The sequence below is a fragment of the Macrotis lagotis genome, chromosome 1, assembly GCF_037893015.1.
Source record: "Macrotis lagotis isolate mMagLag1 chromosome 1, bilby.v1.9.chrom.fasta, whole genome shotgun sequence".
Taxonomy (NCBI): Eukaryota; Metazoa; Chordata; class Mammalia; order Peramelemorphia; family Peramelidae; genus Macrotis; species Macrotis lagotis.
Window position 1 is genome coordinate 299,855,565 of NC_133658.1, and position 12,035 is coordinate 299,867,599.

The 12,035-nt window shown below is 36.9% G+C and overlaps 1 long non-coding RNA gene across 2 annotated transcripts in view; it reads left to right on the plus strand.

The window, feature by feature from the left end:
- The first annotated feature begins 2,941 nt into the window (after positions 1-2,941).
- The window catches only part of LOC141505445 (uncharacterized), a 182,695-nt gene continuing 173,601 nt past the window's right edge, over positions 2,942-12,035 (plus strand). The window contains exon 1 of one of the 2 annotated variants that reach the window (XR_012473605.1): positions 2,942-3,016. This is a non-coding gene — a long non-coding RNA (uncharacterized LOC141505445). The remainder of the gene's footprint in view (positions 3,017-12,035) is intronic. The other variant, XR_012473604.1, reaches the window with a different exon arrangement.

Here is a 12,035-nt window from a genome sequence, read left to right on the forward strand (position 1 = left end):
TGTTCACGATTGTTTGCATGTTATCTCCCCCATTATACTATGAGCTCTTTGAAAGCAGGGATTTTTTAAAATTTTGTCTCCCCAGGTTTATCACAGTCCCTGTTACATAGAAAGCATTTAATAAATACAAATTTACTTGACTGTATCTCATATACCAAACGTACTCCAAACTTTCAAGACAGATCTAAGTTGTAGGGCTGCAAAAGACCCTAGAAATCATTTAATCAAAGCTGCTTGCTTTAAAGATGGGAATATTGAGCTCCATAGAGAGAAACTGACTTGCTATACTCTCTTATTATGCAATTAATGAACATCAGTGCTAAGATTCAGCTTTGGACCCACCAACACCAAATCCATTATTTTTATGGACCTTCTTACGCATCAGGTTGGAACTTTTCAGTTTAAGTTGAATTTTTAAGTTTTTTTATTTTGATCTCTCAAATTTTAAATGTAATCTTATTTAGTTTAATTTCTCTAGTTTGTTAAAGGCATCCCACATCTCTCTTATCTATTATCCATCCATCTATCTATCTATCTATCTATCTATCTATCTATCTATCTAATCTATCATCAGTTTATATACTCAGAGTGAGGGACAGCCAAAACTATCAAGAAACTACTTGCTCTAAGGTATTGACTCTAAGGTCAAAATTTTCAGTGACACAACATGACTAATATGGAAATATGTTTTGCATGATTACACATGTTTAACCTACATCAAATTGCTTACTGTCTCAAAGACAGGAAAGGAAAGGGAGGGAGGCAGGGAGAGAATTTGGGACTCAAAATTTAAAAAGAAATGATAATTTTTTTTAACATGCAATTGAAAAAATATTATTGTGGAAAAAAAGTTATCAGTGACTGTTTTAGTTCTCTTAGTGACTCTTAAGTTCATGGAAAGAAGGAATCAAACATAAGGTTATCATGTCCTACTTTCTAGGTGACTCTAGTTCTAACTACATTAAAATTAGCTCTTCAAACATTGCCTAGGGATACTATTCTCCCAACCTCCTTGTGGAGGGAATTGCATAGGAGAGAAGTGCAGACTGCTGCCTCAGGTTCAAGTTGCTATATTGTGTCTTCTAGAAAGTTTGTGGTCTAACCCACAGGACCTCAATGTGGACCAGTGAAGATTGTTACTTTCTAGGAGGAATTGCTTGAAAAGATGAATTATCTGTTTTAAGCCTTGTTGTGACTCACCTAACTTTCCCATCCCTTGTCCACACATCCATGCATTAAGATTTGACTGCACTAAATTGGACATTGAGAGATTTGAGTTCAAGTCCTGACTAAACCCAATGACATTGGATTATTCACTTCCCTTCCCTGAGCTTCAGTTTTCTTATTTGTGAAATATCAAATGACAAGATTAAATAGTTTCCAAGGTTCCTTTCACATTCTGTATTCTGAGATACCTCATACCTTTGGCATGTATGTCCTGAGGTATCTTTCTACTTCTGAAGTTCTATGTTCTAATTTCACTTGTAGCTCCAGCAAGTTGCATTCTAAGGTCCTTTCAGCTTCAATTTTATATGAATCTGCGTATTTCCTCAGAGAGTTTGGTGTTTTCATTGGTTTCTCAAGTCCCATATATTCATAGATTCACAAGATGCTGAGCATATAACCTCATCACTTTTGGTGGAAGTCTTCTCTGACTTCAGTAACTGAGTTGTAGAATTTGAGGGTTTTCAAAATTCATCCTGATTCTGACATATCAGTAGAGATGGCAACTTGCAGAGGTGGCAAAAGATAAATATTGCCCTTGTTCAAAGGAACAAGGGAACATTTAACCTAGAGGAAAGAAGACTTAGTCATCAATGAAGCAACAAGCATTTATGAAGCACCTAATATATCTCGGTACTATGCTAAGAACATTATTATTGACTTCAAGCATCTAAAGGATTGTCATATGGACAAGGGAATCTAAATTTGTTTTGCTTGTTTGGTACTAGATGGTAAGACAAGAAAAAATAGCTGGAAGATATAGACAGACAGATATTGGCTCATTGTAAAGAAAAATTTCTTACTATTGTTAAGACTCATGGAAAAATAGAATTGGCTGTCTCCAGAAGAAATAAATTGACCATTTCTGGAATTCTTCAAGCAGAGGCTGGATGACCATTGATTGAGGATATTGTAGAGGAGATTCCTATTGATGTGAGGGGTTAGATACAATGTCTTTTGAAATCTCTTTCTGTTGCAGAGGCTCCATGATCCTAAACTTTCTTGAATAGTCAGTACTTGATTATAATTCCTCTTTTTCATTGTCAGTATTTGAGTCAAGCTGTTCTTCCATCTCAGAACAGCTGGCACCAAACTTAGTACAGACTTCAAACAAAAAGTGAGACAGACAAATATTTATTCCATTCAGTCAGGGGACTAGGAAACAGAACTCAAATGGATCAGAACAAAGATTGTTTTCTTGCTCTGAAATTTTTTTTTGCTGATTCAAGAAAGGATAGTTTTTTTTTGTAATGAAAGAGGTATAAATCATGGCCTAACCATGGATAGGATGAATGGGTATAAATCAATGATTATTTATTAAGCATCCATTTATATGCCTTACAATGCAGTGATTTCTGCTATAGGTGAGTGTGGTGGCCCTGTTGAGTACTTCCAAGTGAGAACACTTTTCCTGGCTGGGCTCACTTTTAGAGGAAGATGACAGGTGGTTAGCTCTGATCAGTAGCTAGAGTAAAGATGAGGGTAGCTATCTGATTCGACACTGTGGTGGTGAATTATTCTAGGGAATTACTCAGGAGCACTGGGCAGTTTAGGAGGTTTTGGGGGATGGGAAGGGGGAGGATTAGTTCTCTACAATAAATCCAGGATCTTATTTGTAACTCCATTTCCAGTTCTATATCTATTTTTTTTTTTTGAAACTAGGTCTCCCTATCTTGCTTAGGTTGAAAGTACAAAGGCCACTCACAGATCAAATTCTACTTCTGATCAGCAGCTTTGTCTTACTCCATGTCCTGTCTGGATTGATTTGATCTTCTGTGGCAGCTTGATGGAGGTAGGAATGGGAGTGGGGAGTGGGAGAAGGATTGTGGTTTCTGATATTGGTACTAGACTGCAAGACTAAAATCAGAACTTCTGAGCTTAATTAATCTACCAGTTTTGCCTCCTCTAGTATCAGAGATTATAGGTTGTGCATTGGCTCTTCCAAGATATTTACCATATACCCCATGTAGAAGACACACCTTGGGAGGGTCTTATACAATGGTTGTAGATTTTTTTTACTTGCATTTCTCACTTCTTTCACACTTGTTTTTGTGCTCATTGTTGTAATTTTTTTACTTGCATTTCCTGCTTTTTCGCACATCTTGTCTTTGCACTTGTGTTTCACATTTGTTACTGGTATATTAGGTTTTGCAACATTCAGCCCAGAAATAGCTTAGAAGAGATTTTCATCCAATACTGAATTCAAGTTCAAAGTGATCCAATTTGTAAAAGTGAATGGAAATAGTGCTGCTGAATCCTCCTCCAACTGAGAAAACAATCCAAGACTGGCTATGGGAAGAAGAAACCTTACTGAAAACACCATGGCAGCAGAAGGCCATGGGAGGCAAGTCAGCAAAATGGCCTGAATTAGAGAGGGAATTGAAGAGATGGATTGAAGGGCAAAGGGCAAATGGAATTCCTGTGTCCACAAAGATGTTTCAGTAAGAGGCAAGAAGAATTTCTGATGAAAAAGAAATGACTGATTTCACAGGGTGCAATTGGTGCATCAGGTTGATGAAACAGAATAGACTAAGCATGTGTCCACAATACCAGACTTGCCCAGGGAGTGCTGGTCAACCACAGACCAGAGCACAGGCAGGAAGGCAGTTAGAGCCTCTCCTAAGACAGTGATTCATCATCAAACACAGATGAGGATAAACTAATGGATGGGAGTTTTGACAGTGATGAGGAGTTGAATGAACTTTGTGATGAATAAAACTTGAATCAATAACTTTATGTGATGCATTTTCCCCCAATTTCAGGTCCCAAAATTAAGGTGTATATTATACATGGGGAAATATGATAGAGTGGAAGTTAGTCTGATTTACTTTTGTACCCCCTGGGTGGTCTCTTGAGTGCAGCTTGAAACAGATTCAAATGTAACTGAGAAATGTTTAACAAAATAAATAGAAATGCAGTGCAACACAGATAATGTTGATTTGTGACTTTCCAAGTCAATGTGATTTTTCTATTTGATTTTGACACCACTGGTCTGGGTTGTTAATGGGTAAGACTCAGGGGACCTTCTGAATCACTCATGAGACAGAAACAGATGAACTTTCCTGGTTTCCTTGGAGATGCTTTCCTGACATGGGTGTGTACTTGTGTTTCTTCCCGCAATGTGCTGACTGGCATATAAGCAGCTGGAGAATGTGTATGTTTATGTATCACTTCCTCAGGTTTTTGGTTTCTTATGGTAATGCTTGGTACTATCCTCAAATAGCTAAGGAAGGTTCAGGATGGAATCTGTGAGATATTTTCAGAGAAACTTTTGACTGCAATTCTGATATAACAATGGTCAGATGATTAACATGATTTTGCTAATGAGTGTTTTGAGAACTCAGAAGAAATAGCAAGTCTATGCTTTCTATGGTAGACCTGGTCTATTACTCTGTCTTGAGGAAAATATTTCCCTTCCTTCCATATTCAGTTTTTCTTTTGTATTCTGTGAATAATTAAAACACTATAAATTGAAAGTCCAAGGTCAGCAATTAAACTAGATGGTTCGGGAACTCTGACACTTGGACATATAGAATTTTTTCTGTCTTTATTAGGGAATAATAATGATAGTTAACATGTGGTACTTTAAGGTTTACAAAACATTAGTTCATTTAATGATTTTTTGATTTAATGATATTAATTTGAAATAGCTACTCTCTCAAGTAGTATTATCTTCATTTTTCAGATGGGGAAATTGAGATTGAGGATCAGAGAGATGAAGAGAGTTGCCTATAGTCACATTTAATAAATGGCAGAAGTGAGATTATAACTTGTTTATCTGCCTCAAATCCAACACTTTTTTTTTCTGAACGTAGTCTGGTAATAGGCAGCAGAGATAAAAAGAGAATCCTAGGAGGACTTGAGAAATAAATAATTTTCATTTATATAATAAAAATACTGTTTGAGGATAGACTGGGTAGACCTTGACCCAGAGTTGTAGTTTGGAGATCTCTAGGCAAGTCAGTTACTTACTCATCATCTCAGTAGGGTACACACGCTGTGGTCACTGGGAATTCTGAGAAGCACAATGCTACCTTACTGCTAGGAGGAAGATAAATAAAGTCTCTGACCATTACTAACTTCTACTCTAGTAGACATGAAGAAAAGGATACCATCTAATATCAAATATACAACAAGGATCTTTTATCTTCTTGGGTTTTGCACAAACCTGCCCTTGCCTAAGCTGTATTGAGTATGAGGTCAATTTACTTTACTTGACTTTCATTTCTTTTTGTCACTTCCTACTAATAAATAGATCAGGGACATTAACAGAAAATAAAGGAATAAAAAGATTAGTGACATTTCACACTTTAGTATATCAAGGATCTGTGATTCTACTAGTATTCCATCCATTGAATTTAGATTGAAATCTGTTTAAGACTTACAGTCTTTGAGAGATGACTAAGAGATGTGAAATGATGTGCATATGGTCACACAGCTCATTAGACAAAAGAGGTGGGATTTCAGATTCTCCTAATTCTAAATTTAGTATACTATATATTTTTTTAATTTTTGCAAGGCAATGGGGTTAAGTGGCTTACCCAAGGCCACACAGCTAGGTAATTATTAAGTGTCTGAGGCCAGATTTGAACTCAGGTACTCCTGACTCCAGGGCCAGTGCTCTAACCACTGTGCCACCTAGCTGCCCCTTATTACAATATTTTGAGATGGATATCCCAAGATAGTGACTTTAGATTGCTGACAAGTACTTAACACATTTGTTTTTTATAGTTTCTCATGATTGGAGATAGGCAAAGAACTGTTATGCTCTGGGAGGTAGGAGAAATAAGTTATAATCTTGATTTGTTACTCTCAAGCTTTCTGACTTTAGTTGGTCAGTCAATAAATATTTAAGCACCTACTTTGTGCTAAACAGAGGATACAGAGAAAAGCAAAAGATAGTCTTTGCCCTTGTGGAACTCAGAATAGAGGGGGGAAGACAGGACACAAATAACTATGTACAAATAAACTATAGACAGGATCAAACAACAAAGTGCCTTCAAGAAAAAAGGCACCAGAATTAAGAGGGAATGGTGAAGGCTTTTCTGTAGAAGGTAGAATTTTAGTTGGGACTCAAAGCTAGCCAGAGAAGCCAGGAGGTAAACATGATAAGGGAGAACATTCCTTGCATGGTGGACAGCCTAGAATCTAGAGATGGAATGTCTTGTTATGAGGAGTAGCAAGGAGTCCAGAGTTCCTGGACTAAATAGAGAATGCAGGAAGACAGTTAGGGGTAAGAAGATTGGAAAGATAGGGAGGAGGGGAGGAAGTTTTTAAGAGTCTTGACTATCAGAAGCTTTGATATTTGATCTTGGAGGTGATCTGGAGTCACTGGAGTTTTTTTTTAATAGGGGAGGGATATGGTCATATATGTGCTTTAGGAAAATCACTTTGATAGTTTAGTGCAGGATAGTCTGAGTGGGGAGAGACTTGAGACAGGCAGATCCACTAGCAGGCTATTGCATTAGTCCAGGCATAAGGTAATAAGGTCCTGTACTGTGGTGGTGGCAATACTGGAAGAGAGAAGAATTGAATTTGAGAGATGCTACAAGATAAAATTAGTAGAACTTGAATACAGATTGAGTATGGGGAGGGGGATAAGAGAGTGAGGGATCAAGGAGGACACCTAAGTTATTCTAAATATCTAACTTCTATAGACATAAAAGACTGGGTCAGCTGACCTCTTTCAGTCCCTTCCGTTCAAAGATTCATTGCTTCTGAGAAAACATTGGTAGGATTTTGAGCGTACAACAGACAACAACATTTCAACAGGAAGAGGAGGAGGAAATAGGAAGGAATCCTTTGGAATTGAACATTCTGCTATAGACAATTTATTTTGTGGAGTTAAGAGAATATAAGAAATAAATTCCAAATCTAATCTATTTTGCTTCTCATGTCTCATGCTCAGTTATAAAGAGGTAGTATTTTAAACTATGATTCTGCTGAACATGTCTCTTCACTGTCTCCAAAGTACACCCCTGGCCTAGAATTCAATCTTCCTCCTCCTCTTTATCTTCCTTTTCTTCTTTTTACTTTCCCCACTTATTTCCCCTGTTCCCATTGTCCTCTTCTCCAGCTCCTTATCTTCATTTGTTACCCCTTATTCCCCCTTCTCCTCCTTCCCTATTCTGATTGGATGGAGGGTGGGGGGAGGGCATAAGGGAGAGAGATGAACCATGAGATTTAAAGCCTGGGAGATTCAATAATGTCTCAGACAGAAATAGGGAGGTCAGGAAGGATAGAAGTTTGAGGGGTTGGGCCATTAAAGATGAGAAGTTTATAAATTTTTGGTTTGATTTCTCAGAAGAGCTGTTTTGTTAACTATTGAATGATGTTTTTGCAATTTTTTCCATAACTTTCTGGTTATGAAATTCATCTAAGAACATTATTTATTGAAACAATATCCATATTTTGTTTGCATTCAAGAAGTCAAGTACCACAATATCTCATCGTCATCCTAAATTCTTTGTACTCAGCTTTATGTGGCATAAGATTGAGAACAAAGACAAAGATTATCCCTTAAAACATTTTTCTCCTCTCCCACAGTCATTTCTTTTGTATTCAAGGAATAATAGGTGAACCCTTCTGTGGTTAATTAAAACACATGTAAATTGAAATTCCAAGACCAGTAATTAAACTGGTAGCTTCACTGGATAATGTTTACACTCCAGCTCTAAGATTATGAGTTCTATTCCTCTTCATTTTATATTTTATATACTTTTTAAAATGTATATTGTAAATAACAGAAATGAAAATGACCTGTATTTATGATAGCATATTTCTAAAGAACAGGTGTGTGCATGTGGTTGGGGAACACAGTTGTATTTGTTCAAATAATGCCTTTTCCTGTCTTTGACTCTAAGTGAAGGTTTGTGGGAGGTCTGATTTCTCTGAAAATAGACAAAGTGGAAATTGGCACTCATCTACTGTCTTTGAGTTCTACTTTCCTCCACAGCCCTACTAATCTTCTGATGACCTATTGACTGTTGGTTGGTTTTGGGAAAGTTATATAGTTGCTTTATCTTGGCTAAAGTCTTAAAATAATGAACTTAATTCTGGTAATAAAAGGAAGAAAGAAAAGGATTTTCTAGGAACAAGTTATATTACCCATCTCCATCACCCTTCTCTTAATCTCCCCTCAGTTCCTTAGCTAATATTTATGGAACTATTTCAAGATGCCTCCCCTACACCCCCCCCTTTTGTTGACCCTTCAGGAACACCTGCAAAAAACAACAGTGTTTTATGATTTTTATCTTTAGGTTGGCATTTGTCAATTCAGCTGGTCTACTTTCCTGTGAAGAGGTTGCTGTGTGATTTTAAAAATTTCAGTGGCTTTTGTCCACACTCACAGACTCCTGGACAACTAGATTCTTTTAATAAACACTGGCTACTTCAGAGCATATGTCTTACGAGCTACCCATTAATCAATACCTCAAGGCAGTATCTAGAATCAAGTCTGGTGTTTGTCTTGAAGCAGGGTGTAGGTTCCTCTTTGTTACTCCCCCTTATGGTGTCCCTATTGTGCTTATGATGTCATGAATGGTTACCATGGAGATGATTGTCACCACCCAGGGATTAGTGAGTTCAGGTGAGGAGAACGTAATAGTATGATCTTTGAGAAAGAATAATAATAATGATGATGATAGCATTTCAGGCCTTCAACAATCTGGCTCTAAAGCTATCTTGGCAGACTTATTTCACATTATCTTTCCCCTCAAATTTTGCATTCCAGTCCAGCTGGACAACTACTTGTTTTTGATACTCAAACTGAGCTGTTGTCTTCTGCCTCTTTGTATTTGCTCAAACTATCTCTCATGATCTGAATGCACAACCTTCCCAAAGAGCACTTTAGAATTATTATTTTCTTTCAGTGTGGATTCTTTGGGAAGATATCCTTGCTAATACTCCCCCCCCCCCCCCCAGCCAAGTGCACTTCCTCTCTTCTTCAAGTTGCTGGAATTTATTGTTTCATTGTTCTTTGTTGTCTGGATCCTTCCTCCTTTGCCTCTGTCTCTAGTATTCTATGTTGTATCTTACCTCATCTAGGAAGCTGGAAGCTCCTTGAGGGTAAAGATTGTACTTTTTTCTTCTTTTTTTGTCTTTGTATGTCCCCAATTTAGTAGAGTGTCTTCTGCATAGTAAGTAGAGACATTTAAATGTTTTCCTTGTTGTTGAATGAATGTTACATATAAGGATTACAAAGTGCTTTCTTCAAATCACCTTGGTGAGGTAAATTGTACAATAATTCTTATCCCCATATTACAAATGAAGATTCTGAAGACTCAAGGAGGTTGAATAATTTGCCCAGTCACACAGCTAGTAAGTGTTGGAGCTGTTAAGTGCTGAAGCAAGAATCTTCTTTCACGCCAAATTCCCCAGTAACAAGAGAGTATATAGCACATGCAAATGTGTGTCTTTTTCTTTTCTTTTCTCTCTTCTATTCCCCTACCCTTTCCCTCATTCTCTTTCCTGTGCTCCCTCCCACAACCCCCCCCCCCCCCATTGGAGAAAGAAAATTAGCTTCTGAACGGCCTGCCTGTCAATGCCTTTTCTGAGACATTGGCATGACTTCCAATTTCCTTAGTTTGTATGCCTTGGTCATATATCTTATAATGTGGTGACTAAAATAGCTTTTGTGTTCTTCCTTGGTGAGAAAAAGAAGGAATTTTACTGATAGCTGGAGAAACTACTATACTATGAAATCAGCACAAAATGTGAAAATATTTAGGCTGAATGATACCACTCAGGGTTTCAAGGTAGCTATAGGGTTTGGTAGAAAGAATATTGTACTTGTAGTAAAGGGCCTAGATACTTGTCCAGGCTTTTCCATTCTCTACTCTGGGTGATTTGGGAAAACTAAAGTCCCTTTCTATGCCTTAGTTTCCATCTGGAAAACAAGGGTGTTGGACTAAAGATGTTGAAGGTCTCTTACAGTTCTAAAATTCTGTTCTTCTGTGATATGCATTCTCTAATTAAAAAAAAATCTGATAATTTTGTAACCACTCCCCCCCCATTTTTATTTTCAAAGAAACTATGGAAATTAGAGGAATTCAGGTGAAGGACTTTGCTTTTGACATTTGAGACTGGAGGATATGAGATAGCAAAATCTCATGTAGGACATTGCTCCCCATCACTGTTCCTTTGCATTGATGAGCTTACTTGCTCACATTTACAAAATAACCCAGAGGTCTCTTTTTAATTACCTGGAACAATTGACATCATTTCTTTTTATGTGGAATATTTGCATTTTTGTTTTGTAGAACACAGAGCTAGTGGAGAAGACTGTGAGTAGTGAAGATTATAACATAACAGGTGGTGCAAGTCATATCCTTAGTGTAGGGATTTGAGGAGTCTGAGAGAGAGACGGAGAGGGAGAGAGAGAGAGAGAGAGAGAGAGAGAGAGAGAGAGAGAGAGAGAGAGAGATGTTCTTGACCTGCAAATCAGTCCTAATTCCTTTTGGTCTAGTAACTGACTTTTTTCCAAGACAGAAACTTTTATATTTCTGAGATTATTTTTCTTCTCTATTAAAATGGACACACTAATCACTTTCTCAAATGAATTTCAATAGAACAAAGTTGAATTTTAGGAATTTTGTCATTTTGCTTTTACTTCCCTTATTCATGTGATATTATTTTTACTATAATATACTTATGTATATTATATTTATCTCTCTTCTAAACTATAAGCTTAATGAAAGCAAGTACCTTGGTTTTTTTTTTGTTTGTTTTGTTTTTAGGTTTTTGCAAGGAAAACAGGGTTAAGTGGCTTGCCAAAGGCCACACAGCTAGGTAATTGTTAAGTGTCTGAGACCAGATTTGAACCCAGGTAATCCTGACTCCAGGGCCGTGTTTTATCCACTAGGCCACCTAGCCTCCCCTAAATATCTTGTTTATGTAGAATCACAGAAAGGTCTTCAGTGGATGACTACTCCAATTCATACCCCCTACTACAACACACCTGACAAGTGATTATCCAGACTCTCTTTGAAGACCTTCTGTGAGAGGGAATCTCAACTACCTTCTAAAATAGAACATTCCCTTTTTGTATAACTCTAAGTGTTAGCAAATTTTTCCTTGTGTCAAATGTGGATTTGCCTGTGTAAAACCCTAGTCTTTGCTTCTGGCTAAGCCCTTTGGAGTCAAACAGAACAATATTAATCCCTCTTCTACATACCGGCCTTTCACATACCTGAAGATAGCCACCATATTTTCCATGAGTCTTCGTTTTCTCCAGTTTTCTCTGTATACATCCTACTGATTATTTTTATAGCACAATAATATTCCATTCATGTAGTAAAGTTTTTTTAGTGATTGCTGAATTAATGAGCATCTCTGTTGTTCCAAGTTACGTGTTACCACAAAAAATGCTGCTATGAATATTTTGGTCCTTAACAGTGGTATCTGTCATGTATATGCTTTGTAGAATCTGTGAGTCAAAAGATATGAGTATTTTGGTTACTTTGCATTGTTCCAAATTGCTTTCTAGAATAGTTGTGCCATGTCACAACTCTACCAACAAGGTGTTAGGGTACCTATCTTACTACAATCTTAGCAACATGAACTGTTCTCATATTTTATTATCTTTTATTATCTCTTTATTATGTATCCAGCATATACTTTTACTAGAACTTTTGTGAGGAATGCTCCATTCCTGGTAAGGAGTCTGTCATATATATGTATACATGTATATATAATGTACATATATATATATATATACATATTCATGTATTATATTTACACACCCATATTTATATATGTGTATGTGTCTATATCTATATCTATATATCTATATATACAGAGAGAGAGAGAGA